At 26.9% G+C, this 15,757-nt stretch overlaps 1 protein-coding gene across 6 annotated transcripts in view; it reads left to right on the plus strand.

The window, feature by feature from the left end:
• Positions 1-15,757, plus strand: part of LOC129605207 (tetraspanin-9) — a 115,601-nt gene that overhangs the window by 26,921 nt on the left and 72,923 nt on the right. For all 6 annotated transcript variants that reach the window (XM_055514818.1, XM_055514815.1, XM_055514819.1 and 3 more), the window contains exon 3: positions 10,644-11,370. The gene's annotated coding sequence lies outside the window, so the exon portion shown is untranslated. The remainder of the gene's footprint in view (positions 1-10,643; positions 11,371-15,757) is intronic.

Consider the following 15,757-nt stretch of genomic DNA (forward strand, 5'->3'; position numbering starts at 1 on the left):
TTATATATTGCATTAAATTTATACACAATGTTACAAATATTATACGAGTATTGCACATATTACATACATAGTATTTATATAATGTTGGAGTACCTAGAAATTTAACACGGTTTATTTTGATGATTTTGGTTTTTTCTATCACATTTATATATAGGTATAAATTATATTTTTAGGTACCATTAAACTTAGAACTAACCCAAGTACACTGTCAGTTAGCACTTTTGCATACTAAGTATTGTTTCAATCCAATATATGTATGTATATTTTATATATAAATATAAAATTATAAATATATATACATAATATTATTATTACTCCTGTTATTTATGTACATTACGTACATAATATGAAAAATATAATTGTATGGGTTATTCTCAGGCAAAATTAGATAAGATTCATATACTTACATATAAATGTGTTCATGAACTTAAAACCACTGTAATTAAGTAATAAACCTTATGTTTTTAATTATTACATACCACTTAGGTGAAATATTCCAGTTTTAATGTGAATGCTTTCGGATCGCAATTTTTCGTCGTCTAATATTTATTCGTCTAAGTTTTATTCTTGCGTATACTCTGAAATGAATAAAAACACTTTTATAATTTCAATATTATACAACATAAGGCTAAACCTTATTTATTTAAGGAAAAGATTCCACAAAATCGTGAAAATGATTGTCAATTTCCAGAAAATGATTATTTTGTCGCTAAGTAGTATGTTTTGATCATTTTGGTAAATTGAGGTTTAAATAAAATTGCCCTAGAGAATTCGTGTTTTATTTTCTAAGAAATAAACGAAAACTTGAAATTGGATCCAACATAAAGTACAAACTGACGTGGCCCCAAAGACTGAAAACTGACATGACCCCAAAATTTGATTTATAAATTCTTGCTTTTCCCAAACTTAACTGAATTATTAACTTTCTTGGAGAACACATTCGCGGAATTAGAGTGCTTTTGATCAATCGATCGTGATGCCATTTCGCTCAAAATAATTGCACTACAAACCTTCATAACAGAAGAGCTCATTTTGGGACACAATACTTTCTGCGTTGAATGCAGTACCGATTAAAATATAGTTTTTCTTTAGAATTACCTTTGATGTTAAGATTTGCATATTATAAAAAATCTAAATGGTATGTGTATATGTATACGTTCCCTTCAGGTATACGAACACTTACTTTTTAACATGCATGTTATGTGACCAATTTTATATAAAATAGAAAAAAGAAAATAAAAATATTATTTATGCAAAACCCATCACAACAAAAAATAAAAAAATAAACAAAAATAGAAACTAGGAAAAAGTATAAAGATAATATAAAAGACAAAGACAAAGAATTCAACCATAAAAGCTGATTTTCTTTGGTTGCATTCTGTGTTTTTTTTTCGTTTTCTTCTGATGTGCTGTTTGTTGTGTCCTCTCCTCTCTATATGCCAGAATTTAAATTTTCTTAGCATTTTTCTATATTTTAATGTAAATTCTATGTATGTATGTAGGAATATTATTTTTGACATAAATATATTAAATTCTGTTTCTATTTTCTTATAAAACGAAAAAGAAAAACTTGAATATTACAATTGAGTACAATGACACAGATATATATATAACTACACTATTGTAATGTTTATGAACATTCTTATATTGTATAATAATGCCATGTAAAACATTCCATTGGTATGGTACTAACATAACACTATTTTCGCTCTCTATGTTCATTTTTTCCGTGATGTTATGAATCTTGATATTATTTATGTGTATTTAACTTCACTTTACCTATTCCGTATATACATATTTTCCTCTCTTTTGTTCTTTAATACATTTGAAGAATATAAAAGCTTCTGTACGGTACGGTATGGTGAGTGTCAGTTAGTATTAAAAGTAGAATGATCTATAGTTCCGATATCTTCGCCCTATATTTATTATGTTTACATTCTTTTGAATTGCTATAACAGTGCAATGCAATGTAAGAGATTTTAGAGCCGAAATATTTCTCTAAAAATATTGCATTAATGTGCTTCTTCTTATATGTGTCTTGCATTCATAAGATAGTTTTGTTTTGAATAGAAGTTTTATGTATATTAAAAAATATTGTTTTTTTTTTCATGTTTTTAAAGAAAACTTCTCCTGTGAAAACCATGGCACATTTTCTTTAAAAGAGAATATTCACTTGAGAATCTCAGATGTTATTTTGTTAAAAAGCAAAAAAAAGAATTTTTATTAGAAAGAGTGAACTTTCTTTTTCCATTCTTTTGTACTTGCAATCATAATTTGTTCGCTTTTAACTTTAATCATGTGCAATGCATGTAAATGAAAAGTTGTAACTATCATTCTGTAGTTTTTTTTTCGTGATAGTAATTGTTAAAGAAGAAAAATGTTGTATAGTCGCTGATAATGATGGTAAAATACTGCTGCCGTCATCATTTATAACAAAAAAAACATAACAAAAAAGGAATGAAATTATATTTGTATTTGAAAAAAATAAATTTCAAAAGCAAAAAAAAAAAAGAAACTTCAATAAAACACCGGTGATGAAACAAAATTTTTTTCAGAGTTACGTGCGATTAGAAAGGCATGCATTTTAAAGAAAAAGTTTAAAGAAATTCTTATAGTATTCATATACCTTAAGCATACTTAAAGATCGTTTAGATAAGGGAATCATTCATTGAATATGTGATGCGTCAGACTTTCTTAATATAATGTTGGTATATATTGAAAGTTTTCTACGCTATAAAGAAGTTTGTGACATGGAAAACTTACAATTTGATGTCTGCAAGAAAAGTAATCAATGCCAATAACTTACGAATGGAATTACATTTTGTACGATGGGCTAAAACTTTAATTAATACTTCGATTAATTTACACTCTAATACTTACATATTCTATTGCAAAGATCAGAAAGAATTTCGAAAATTTATGAAAAATATATACATACTTATGTATGTATTAACTGGACATTGTCTGATTTTCGAACTTTCGGGGAGAATGAGACTCCTTGTAACGATCTCTGCTGTGACGACGAAGAGAAAGAGAAGTAGAAGAAAGAGAAGGCTCATCTTCTGTGCTCCAACTATAACCAAAGCTCTATGTTCTCTTTTGATACTGTGAAGACGCGGTTTTCTTGGGCTACTTTTTGCAGAGTTACGAACCAGGCGAATGTAAATTCCAGGGATTAAAATCGATTTATAAGAGAAAAAAGCTGCGTAATCTTAACCAAACTAAACCTGAAGTCATACTTGAAATATTCCAAGAAGAAGGAGAAAACGGTGTCCTTATCAATTTAGAATTAAGAAGAAACAAAAGGAGAAATTCGTTGGGACAAAAATGGGCCTATTTAGCTTAAGTGTAAAATTCAGGTAGCCGCGTCAACCTTCCCTATAAATTTGATATTGAACTTATGAAAACCAGTGAAATCACTAATATTTCGATCACAATTCTTAGAAATATGACAGCGCTATCAATTTAATTTTGTTTAGCGTTGAATGAGAATTATATTGTCTTTTGAATATTTTAAAAACTTTATTTAAAAGAACCTACGCACACCATCGTTTAAAACTATCTGTATTTCAATGTAGGCTTGTATATTTTAAGCTAATTATTTACCATTAACGAACGCATCATCATCATTATAAAATGGTGTACTATTTTGTGCTCAATTTTGACTAATGCCGAGTAAAAAAAATTTTTTCATTGAAAATTATATTTGAATATTCATATACTTACGGTAAAATATTCTTTTAAGAAATTTCGTTTCTTTCTTGTTTGTTTTTTTTTTCTCTTTTATTTTTACATCAGACGTCACGAGACTTTGTGAAATTTTTTGAATTTAAAAAAAAAATGTCGTATATATAAGTAGTTTTTTCAACTTTAAAAACTTTTTCTTTTATTTTCTTCCAGCTTTTCACATACCTACTTTAATATTATGAAATTTCCCATACTTAAAGCAGTTAACTTTTATCTACAATAAATATCTTCAAATTTGTGAAAACTTTTCTTTTTTCTTTCATAAATTTTTGCTCAATTTAGTGTACGATGTGTGTGCACTGCACGCTTTAAGGATATTTCAATTTTTACAATAAATTGATGTACATATAAGTGCAAAATGAGAAGAAATTCCTTTTATTAAAATTGTTTTTCGGATTTGTGGTACATTCCGTTCTCTTCCAATATCTCTGTTCTGCTTCTTTTATATTGTACATAAATAGAGTGTGATAAATTGGGCCCTATAATTTGGTAATACTTGGGTTCTGAGTTTGTAATGTAGAAACTGTTTACACTACGTTTACCCTCAATCCATGTATCTACGTCATTATTACCGTTTCGTCTTCGTATGTGATTGTAGCTTCACAAATGCTTTCATATCTGCATCAATTTATTCCCGAGTTATCAATTCTATCGCTAATTCTGATTGGAATATTGGACTCGTAAAGCTGTTATGTGTTGAAGCAACAATAACCACTTCTAACAACTTGTCAATAGTATCTGCTTATCCACCTAAACTCTAAACTAACTAAACTAAAAGATAATTTAGTTTAAAGTTTAAGTTCAAAAATTTTTTGTTAATTTTTTTACTTTTTTTTATAATACCCAAAAATTTATCCTTATTTTATGTTAATGTACTTGAATTTTGTATGAAAACGAAAATTATTCTAAGTTATAGTAACACACACGATCCTCAATAGTTGTTTTGTATAGGTTCGCAAGTGTAAATGCATCACTTAAATAATTACACTTGTGGCCTGTGTAAGTAATAGTACTATATAGAGCAGTTAATGTTTAAAGATTTATTCGAGGAAGCATGCTTAATTTCATTACTCCACGTTAATGTCATTACTTTCTTTAAAAATTTTAATCTCGTACTAAGAATGAGTTCTTTACTTTGAATTTAATTATGATGTTTTCCGCTGGGTGAGAAAAATTTTAAAGACTTAATTCATATTTTAATGATATTAGAAATGTTCTCTTTCCATTTGTAGTTGTTAAATTCGTTGGACGTCAAATGTACCAACTTGTTCAATTGAAGATACTTAAGACAGATCAATCAATCAGTCACTTAAATTATATTTAAAAGCAAAAGTTTAAAGGAGGCGATTAGATATTCTTGTTTTGATTTTAATATTTAATTGAAACTTTATTGAGAAAGTTAATTAAATTTTAATTTAAATAAGAAATTATAAACTTGTAGAGTGAGTTTAGATGAGAAATATTTTAATTTTGTAATTAATCTATCAAGTAATGCTCTTTTGTTATACCTTCTCCTCCATTGTTTTCATAAATTATTTTTCTCTTTTTACACTTCATTAAAAATTGTTACTGAAAGATAATGGCAATTGATTTCCTTCGTTTATTCTCTTCTTTTTCTCTAACTTACATTTTTCTTTTTACTTCAGAAAACTTTCTGAAACTGAAAATTTCTGATTTTCAATGAGTACATTAATTTTTCATTCATCAACATTTTATTTAATAGTTTAAGATCTAGAAAAAAATTATATGAATAAAGTGTTCTTAAAGAAACAAAAGCGAAAAATTGGAGCAAAGAGCACAATAAAGCTATATGAGATAAAACGAAAGAGAAACATAAAAAAAAAAAGAAATTCTCACATTAATCGCACGCTTCCTCAATTTCCTTATTCAAAATACACTTTTTTTTCACCTCTTTTAGTGCTTGCCTATTGTGGAGTATACACGTATGTGAATGTGTATACTCGATGTTTGCATAGAATATTTCTCAGCTCCATTCATTCAATGATTCATTTATTCATTGCTGTAATAACTTACCAATATCTATATATTTATTGTGGAGGGGATTCCCTATTAATCTTTTATAGTAATTATATTTGTAAGAAGTGAAAATCATCTATTATTCTTCTTTTAAAATACTTTTTAAAGAGTTCATCTTAAGAAAATATAGAAAGTTACAAATAATAGAAAAAAAGAACATAATTTTTCTTCTAATCAACCACAGATACAACCATTACAGATCTAGAATCCTAATGATTCTTATTTTCCTTGCTTTATTAGTCCTATACTACGTTTGTATTTGTATGTATTGGGAAATTAAAATGCAATGAACTTCAGAAATTAATTTCAAAATGAAAACTCTTGATTGTTTTTCCAGTAGAGTGATAAAATGTGTAATATTGAAAAAAAAAAAAAGAATTCTAATGTTTTTTTGAGTGTATTGTTCTTTTATTTTACAGTTTAAGTATTTTACCCCTATTCACAGGCTTTGTTTTAGCACTTCCTTCATATACAATGGTTGTGTTCATCTTAAGAGCTAAGAGTTCACCACACTCCATTTTGCACGTAATTAAATGTGTCATTATAAACAGAAAAATCACTTTCTCTTCCCCGCAATTGGAATCAGCCTGAAGTTTTCAAAAACTAACAAAGGTTTTAACATTTATATTCAAACGAATTTGAAGGTGCATCACCATTTTCTCCCTCACAACACAATATTCCAGAGTTCGTTTGAAGGATTGCCTGTTTGTCTGGCATGTTCACAACGATCAAACAATGGTCTCGTTTAAAGAGATATCCAATTCCTTGTTTAACTTGTTCCGACCGTTATGATCTGAGATAGACTCACTTTATTGCTATATGTTGTACAGAAATAACATATGGTATACGCAAATAACCAGGTAAAATCGTCGGGGATATCTTATGTCTCTTAACTTTATTCTTCAAATGTCTTGTATTCAAGGACCCATACCAAGTTTATCTCAAACTAGCCTGCGACGTGTTTAGTAGATACATACAATTTTGGGTGGACTTGGATGTGTTGGTTTGAAATTCCAACGCTTCTATAAATATTCAAGTGTATAGGAAAACATATTCATAAGCTTGCAAAATACTTGGAAGGAGTGCGTTTAATAATTCTGTAATAACTAACTTGTAACTTTTTAATATTAAGGACTTGACTTTTGTATGAATCTGAGTTCTCTCAAATACACCTGGTGTAATAAGGAATATTGTACATCTGCCATCTGGTACGTTTAAAGTGTTATACACTATTATGTAGCACACATACAATATAACAAATTAAAGTGCAATATATTTTTTAAGTCTTATTAATGTACCATTCAAAGTTGATTATTAAATTTTTACAAAATGTATTGCTTGTCCAGTTTGATAAGTGTTATATAGTATACCTATACACAGTTGTTTTAGTATATATAAGATATTCTACTAATCTATTTTAAAAATATATTTATCTTAATATGCAATTTTGTTTGCTTTTCCTCCTGAATTTTATAAATGTTACATTATAACGTACCGTCAATCTTGAATTTTAGAATATTTTGTAGTATAACAGAACAAACAATGAATTATAACTTCTGGTTTTCGAATAAGACATATTTGGTAATAAACTATATAATATTTTTATGCGATATATTTTTATATAATATTGCAGTTACAGCACTTTTCTAATTTTTAAATCTTGTAAAAGTTAATATACATATACATATGTACATATGTGGTAATTTATTTTTATTTCAAACAACTTTTATTTTACACACTGTTATACTTATTTATTATTTATTTTTTCTGTATATACTTACAAAATTTATTGCAGCAGATGCATTAAATTTTTTTTTTAATAAAAAAAAAGAACATAAATATTGTCATTTCATTAATCTATTAGAAACACGATGAAATATTATTATAATGTTGTATAACAGTATGCAAATAGTAATTATCGTAATGAGTTACAAGAAAGAATGCATCAAATTGTGTATTAAATATAAAAAACAAGTTTGAAAACAAAAGCGAAATATCAGTGTAAACAATGATGATTTGTGACATGACATCAAATGTCAAAACTAATAACGTATTAAAGAAAGTTGTATTAAAATACAAACAATAGACAAAAAAAAGAGTAATAGAAAGAGAAAGAATTATAAAATAATTTCTTTGTAAGTATAACAAACAATAAATAATTAATTATAATATTTGAAATTGAATGCGTTTTATGTGCAATGTGTAATTATTTTGGGGTAATAATTCTATATTAATCATCATTTTTGTGTTGTATGCACTGTCATGTCATTTGGTGTTGCAATATGAACACATAACGTAAGCTATAATTATTTATGCAGTAATTTTATTAATATGAGGTAATTTACTAAATCAGTTATCAGTTTTAATGATTCAAGTTCAAGTAACTAGTGAACAATATGCTACATGCGCTTATTTTTTTAAATAATCAATATTATTAGATATTTTAGTCATTTGTACTGCGGGATCCAAGTATGTGTGACGTATTTAAATTTAATATTCAATTAAAAATGAAAGTCAAATTGCAGCGATTTTAAATCAAGTTTAATCAGGAAGACGTTTATAATTGAAGAAAAAGTAAGGCATATTATTTATTCATTGTACTTGATGAAAATTTGGAGTAATTTTATATTGCTCATCAAATGAATTCGGAGCATATTGACATATTTTTATAAAATCAAGCAATATGCATTAAGAACACTTGATAGAAGTCTCCAATTTTCGGTGTAGGGAAAAAACAACTTGGTTTATCTATCAAACAACCTTGGTTATCAGCCATGGTAAATTGCTATATTCGTAAATAAACCAGTAGTTTTTTAAAAACTAGTAACTCTCTAACCTATATTATATACCTAGAAATGTTTCCGTATTTTACATTGAATATTTAATTTAGAAACTTTTGACAAATTAAGCTAATCGCTTCTTCTCATCAAACTTCTCCGCCCCTTTATTTTAAGATCTCCTCTTGCCGTTATTGTAAATTTTTATTAAAGAAAACTTTAAGTTTTCATTTTAGAAATATTCAAAATATTTTTTGAATAAATTATTCTTGTGCTATGCAAATAGTTTTCTCTTTGTTTTATAAATTATGAGTTTTTGTTTTTTGATTTATGATATGAAATTGAATATGAGTTTTAGAAAAGACACTATTTGTATACTTAACAAAAATTAAAGAATAACAAGTAAAAACGTTTCAATCGGTATAAACCGATTGAATTATACCCTGCACCTTTCGTTATTGTATAGCAATTACTCGAACCTGTGAAATCATTCTATAGAAATATAACCTATAATTGGACATCCGACTGCCAAGTTTCATGAATCTGACTTTATTATTTTTCCAAATATTTAAAGTAAGCTTTTAGACTTGTATGGGGGCTACTCGAACCTGTCAAGCAATTCCATAAAAACTTCACAAATATATCTGATTTATAATCGGACACACAACTGCCAAGTTTCATGAATCTGACTTTATTATTTTTCCAAATATTAAGAATAAGCTTTTAGACTTGTATGGGAGCTACTCGAACCTGTCAAGCAATCCCACCAAAACTTTAGAAATATGTTTGACCTATAATTGGACACACGACTGCCAAGTCTCATGAATTTGACTTTATTATTTTTCCAAATATTTAAAATAAGCTTTTAGACTTGTATGGGAGCTACTCGAACCTGTCAAGCAATTCCACCAAAACTTCAGAAATATATTTGACCCGTAATTGGACACATGACTGTCAAGTTTCATGAATCTGACTTTATTATTTTTCCAAATATTTAAAATTAGCTTCTGGAGTTGTATGGCAGATACCCGAACCTGTCAAGCAATTCCTCTAAAATTTCAGAAATATATTTGACCTATAATTGGACACATGACTGCCAAGTTTCATGAATCTGACTTTATATAAAAAATATAAAAAATTTGCCGTTGGAGTTGTATGGCAGCCACCCGAACCGGTGCAGCTATCCCATTATAATTTTTAAAGCATGTGTAGAATATAATTGGACACACGTATACAAAATTTTATATTTATAGCTTTATTAGTTTTTGAAATATTTAAAATAAACTCTTGGAGTTGTATGGCAGCTACCCGAACCCGTTGTCCGACTTAGTCCAATAACAATAGGGTTCGTCCTTGGCACAAAAGAAAAAACTTGTGAAAGTTTGGTGTCGATTGCATTATTCGTTTTTGAGTTATCGTGCGATCGGACGGATGGACGGACGGACGGACATGTCTAAATCGACGCAGAATTTTACGCTGAGCAAGAATATATATATATGTCCATACCGCAGATGACTCCTTCAAGTAGTTACAAACTCCATACCAAAGTTAATATACCCTTCACGAAGTGCAGGGTATAAAAAATAAAGAAGATTGAAATTTAAATTAAAATTTCAAAATCGAAATCAAAAATTTTTAAATATTGGACATATAAAGAAATTTTGAAGTTTTGATGTCATTTAGAAAATTATTTATAAATTTAGTAATAAGTAACAAAATGGTTTGTAAAGATATTTTTGCCGAATTTAAGCTTATTTTTAAAATTGCTAATTATTTTAAAAGTAATTGAAAGCAATGAACCATAAAAAAGAATTTAAAAGTCCAGAAGGTTCCTCCGACTCAATAGTTTTGTGAATACAATTTTTTTAAATTAAAATTTCAATAAATTTGTGAGGAATTTATGAGGCAAACATTTTCCGACAAAATCTAACCGCAACCATTAATAAGTATTTATTATAAATTAATTCAAGATCTTAAAACCAATTTTCTAATTTAGGAATAATAATTTTTACCAAATAAAATTAAATCAAATAAATTATTTTATAAAAATTATAAAATTAAATTTTTTTTTTTATTTTTCAGGGATTTCAGAATTGCAACCAAAAAATATTTCATTGCAAATACCTAACCTACACATACATATATAGTTCTTAGTATAGAGCTGTAAAGGATAACCAAAAATAAAATATTTTCTATTTAAAACCAAAATATAAATCCTTTACGATAGTAATTTGTATTTGCGGAAGAAACAAGTAACCACCCACCCAGAAGAATAAAAATTTTGTGTAAATAAAGTTGGACAACATTTTTCATAAGTTTATATGAAAATTTTTACAAAATAAAATCAAAAAAAGGAAATTTATTTAATTTTCAAATCAAAATAGGAAAAGAATTGGAATCATAATATTGGTTAAAGAAAATCACAGATTGTATAGATTTGTTGAAAGAAAAACTATGAGATTTAGAGCTGCTAATGGTGTCTCACTTTAAAAACAACTTCTAATAATCCTCAAGTACTTGGATGAAATTTTTATTATATAGAAATTGAAATTTTCAAAAATAACTCAGCAGAACGAATACATTTAATATTTTTAACTGCAATTTAACTAATTCATCTGAATCAGATTTTATTGTTGAAAAATATTGGATCGCTGCACAAATTTTATAATTATATATAAAGAGAAGAAGAAGTACAACTGAAGAAAAGAAAATTCTAATACCAGATATTAGAAGAACCGTGAGAGAAGGTATTCTTGGTAAAAAAAATTCAAGTCATCAGCAAAAAGAGAGAGAAATATTTTAATTTAATGTAAGTACATAAAATATTTATCATATGATATATATACAATCATTCTGACTCTTTTCTTACATTCTCCTTTTTTTAGTTTTTTATTTTTTTTTTCTATAAATTATTATTATTCCTTTTACTATCCTTTTTTTTCTTCTTTCTTTTTTTGGTTGATTTTGTATCCTCTTCAATCCGTTTCATTGTGACTCTCTTTACATTTTATCTATATGCATAACAATAATAATAGTATGTCATGTTTGTGAATAAAATTCCATTCACCATAATTCCAAGATCCTTTACTCGTACTTATACTAATATTGTATAACATAAAAAAATTATTCTATATATTTATAAATATTTAGTATATATATTAATTTAAGCATATTATTATTAAATGTATATACACACACATTTTTATATAATATTATACTCGTATTTGACATAAAAGCGCAAATCATATCGACGCATCACTTCTACTTGTATATTGTAACAGGAATTAACGCATAATGGAACTTTATAATAAGTTTGAAAAGCTATAATCTTATAAAATTTTTTTAAAAAAACTTATAGGATCAACAATGATTTTCCTCCCGAATCATTGAATGAAGACGACTTTTAATGCTTTCCGATATATTTTAAACACATTAGTGGATTCCTTGAAAACTTATTGAAACACACTAATTACAAAAATGTATTCAATTCTCTTTGACGTGATTAGAATTATTGTCTATACATACGAAATACAAGTTGTAGTAAAACAGGAGAGCAAATCTTTGAAATGTTTCTTTGCAAAATACTTTCTGTAACTCATAATTCATTAGACTGGGTATAGTGTTCAAATAATGTCGCACTGTGCATTAATGTTCAATGGTGTAGTAGTTATAGCACCGGTTCTCTAACAATAAATAATCAATATTTTGCAATAATTAGTATAAAGAAAAGCTGCGGCAGGCTGGTTATCACCTAATTAAGTCCAATGACATGTAAAACTGATTCTAGACTTTAGAAGTCAAGGGTAGGGTTCAAGTACTCCCAGGTGGAGACAAAATAGTGCGACATTGCTGTTTACTCTTTAAACTATAATTTATACGGCGTGCCTAATGTGGATTTAAATTATAGCCATTTTGTACGAAATATCGCCAACACTTATTTTAAAGTGATTGCCATTACCTTTGCCCTTATTTTTGACAATTTCTTCATTCACTCTTTATTGTCGAAAAATTTCTTTATCTTCGAAAAAACACATTATTTATGTATATATATACCAATATTATTTATTTCCTTCTCTTTGTACCTACAACCAATATTATAAAAATTGCACTCAAGATTTTTCTAGACAAAATTTCCAAACGTTAAAGTTGAATATCATATTTTTTTTTTAACATTCTCATCTTAAATATTACACTTCTCTTGATGATGCTTGATTTTCAAAAATTTTTATAAGAAAACAGATTGCATCCAATAATGTTATACAAGAAAAGAACATCAATGCTTTTGTTTGATAAAATTGTTATATTCAATAATAACGAATCTATATATTTAACAAAAATATAAAACTATAGGTATAGGGTAATGATAATAATTTTACCTTCAAAGAACTATTTTGTACTCATTCCTGCAAAATATACGTTCGTTATTGATCGAGATTTTTAAATTTTTCCAAAGTCAGTTGAACTGAAACTAAAGCACCGTGTTAAGCTTGTCAGGAAGATTCTTTGTAAAAAAAATATTTGAAAAGCTTATATATCAGTCCGTTTAAAAGCGTTTTTTTTTTTCTGCAACTTTTGTTGAAAAGGTTTTTTTTGAAACAAAAGCCTCATATCGTAAGTCCAAAAAGTGTTTCAAAAAAGATAATTAAATGTGGTGAAAAAGAGCTTGATTGAAAAACTCTTGCAAAGCAGTAGAAATTAAATGCCAAAATTTTAAGCACTGCAGATCAGTAAAGTTTTAAGTTTGGTGTAATGGAGAAAAAGTATATGGCATTATCGTATTAAGGCCGATTACCGTATATGTCTTTATTGTGATCGGAATGTAATTTATATTAATTTTGTCTCTGTTTGAGATTTCCTCTATTTTCTCAATTTAATTCGAGTTTAAAATGCATAATATAAATTTTAATTTAAAAATCATTAAACTTATATCATCTATCGGTTCAATTCAAGTTCAATGTTCTGAACTCAAAATGTTCTACGTTTCTAATATCGAGAGGTTTTAATCTGTTATTCTCTATATTGTAGCATTGAGTTTTACATCTTACAATAATAATAAGAAACTTGAACATGCATTGTATAATGTAATAAAAGCTTAGCGGTTTATTAAAAATAAAACCAAATAAATCCGTATTTAACGATCTGACGAATGTACGTTATGTATATCTTGCATCTTATCAGATTTTTTCCATGTAATTTATTTTTTAAATCTTTATTTTTAATAAAGAACAAGATTTCAAAAACATTTTCTTACGTTTTCATATAATATGGTTTTTACATATTGTAGCAGTTATATGAGATTGTGTAATATGAGTTGTACGAGCTTGAATATTTCTTAAACTATATTACAAAAACTATATAGAACTTTTATATTAGAAATATACGAATGTTGTTACAACAACGTTGTTGTATATATAACATAGACAAAATCGTTTTCTTTAATCACGATGATAGTTCATTTTAGAATTTATAGAAAATTTCAACCAAATTCTGGATAAAAGGTAAATAAATTTTCGTATTTGGCACCATACGTACCTCTGTTTAGCATCCTTGTAAAAATATACTTGTGTATAATATAATGTGACTTTCTTCTTAAATCGTATGAAAACATAGTCAAACGATTCGAATATAAGGTGACCGTTAAAAGTAGCGATCTAACAATTTCGGAAGTCCAAAATTTTAACAAGTGTTAATACTGATAAATGCATAGATGTTTCGATATATCAAAACTATTTTCTATCTTTCTATCCCATCTCGAGTCATCACGTTTAAAAAGTAGTGAAATTTAAATTTTTGGTATATGAGGAGCTCTTGCTTCTTTTGAACTTAAATTCTCTCCAAGAAGGCATATTTTGATTCAAATTTTTTCTTATTTAAGTTATTTAAGTTTTAATAAATGCTTTACTTTATTTTTATTTATAACATATGCTTTACAAATATTGTTTCTTAATTTTTTTTTTTTCCTCGTTCTTGACCGTATCCCTACCTCGTCTATACCTGTCAAATTATGTTATTGGCTATTCACTATACACTTCGTTCTACGGTTCGTGTTTATGATTTATAAAGAACACGTCGCAAACACTGAATCAATATTAAATAAAAAATTCTATACGAATTTTTCTCTACAAATTTATATACGAGTTTAAAACAGCGAAAAAGAAAAATTATTTGCGATGTAGTTAAAGTTTTTTTTTTTTGTCAACTAACTTCTTAAGAAACATAAGAATTTAACATAAAGATTTACAACAAAAGATAAAATTTATATGTAGGTACTATAGGGAATAAGGACATTTTGTACAAAAGCGCGATACAAAAGAGAACAAAAACGGCGAACGTGTTAAAAAAGGAAGATTTTTTTTTATATTTTTTTATGGGTTGCGTTAATGATAACGAAATAAAATGACAACGACAACAGTAATAGCGAAAACAAAAAATTAAACTGGGTGAAAAAATGAACTTTAAATCAGAAAGGAAAAAAACATAGAAATTTGATATTAAGTTTTTAATAAAGTAAAGAATATTCATGAAAATAATTGAAAGGGAAAATAAGAAAATAAAAGATTTAGAAAAGTTTTTAGGATTTATTGGATTTAAAAAATATAAGAAAAAGGTTTTTTGTTACCTGAACAAGTTCGCATAAACTGTGACTTAACAAGAAAAAGGTTGAAAAATATTTATTATAAATTATACGTTTAAAGTGTGTGTGATACCATAGTCGCCAGTATCAAAATCTTTAAATTATAATTAAAATAAAAATAAATACGCGGAAGAGAATTAAATAAAAAAACTGAATTTCGATTTATTTATTCGTGAGTTCAGTTAACATTAGTCTAATAGAACACATGCTCAAATTACAAGTCTTCAACCTTCGTAATGCGGTTCTTAATTAGATTAAAATTCCCACTTAAAAGAGAGAGACAAGAGGAACATATGAGAAGTTAGCAGAATTTGTAAACATTATATTCATTAAAACTGATTAAACAAAATTACCGTTCCGAAATATGAAGAATTCGTAAGGAATTTCTTACAGTTAGCATAATTAAATGTGGCCTTGTCGCGTGCATAATCTTATAGTTTTTAGTGCAACTCTAAAAGATTTAAATATTTTGATGCAACCATTTTAGTTCACGCAATTTTTTGTGTTCAAAAATGATTTCTATTATCTATATCCTTAAGACTGTTCCCAAATTAGTAATGAA

The sequence above is a fragment of the Condylostylus longicornis genome, unplaced genomic scaffold (genome assembly GCF_029603195.1).
Source record: "Condylostylus longicornis isolate FDR11 unplaced genomic scaffold, ASM2960319v2 ptg000013l, whole genome shotgun sequence".
Taxonomy (NCBI): Eukaryota; Metazoa; Arthropoda; class Insecta; order Diptera; family Dolichopodidae; genus Condylostylus; species Condylostylus longicornis.